This window comes from Egretta garzetta, unplaced genomic scaffold (genome assembly GCF_000687185.1).
Source record: "Egretta garzetta isolate BGI_Z169 unplaced genomic scaffold, ASM68718v1 scaffold46, whole genome shotgun sequence".
NCBI classification, from domain to species: domain Eukaryota; kingdom Metazoa; phylum Chordata; class Aves; order Pelecaniformes; family Ardeidae; genus Egretta; species Egretta garzetta.
The window spans coordinates 4401809-4402042 of NW_009260268.1; positions in this window are offsets into that span (position 1 = coordinate 4401809).

Below are 234 nucleotides of genomic sequence, written 5' to 3' on the forward strand. Positions count from 1 at the left end.
GGAAGAGGTTGCCCAGAGAGGTAGTGGAGGCCCCATCCCTGGAAACATTCAAGGCCAGGTTGGACGGGGCTCTGAGCAACCTGATCTAGTTAGCGGTGTCCCTGCTGACTGCAGGGGGGTTGGACTAGATGACCTCTAGGGGTCCCTTCCAACCCAAAACATTCTATGATTCTATGTAGATGTGGAAGCAATTTTGTATATGAGTCAGGCCATACCATCAGGCCCTGTGGCTTA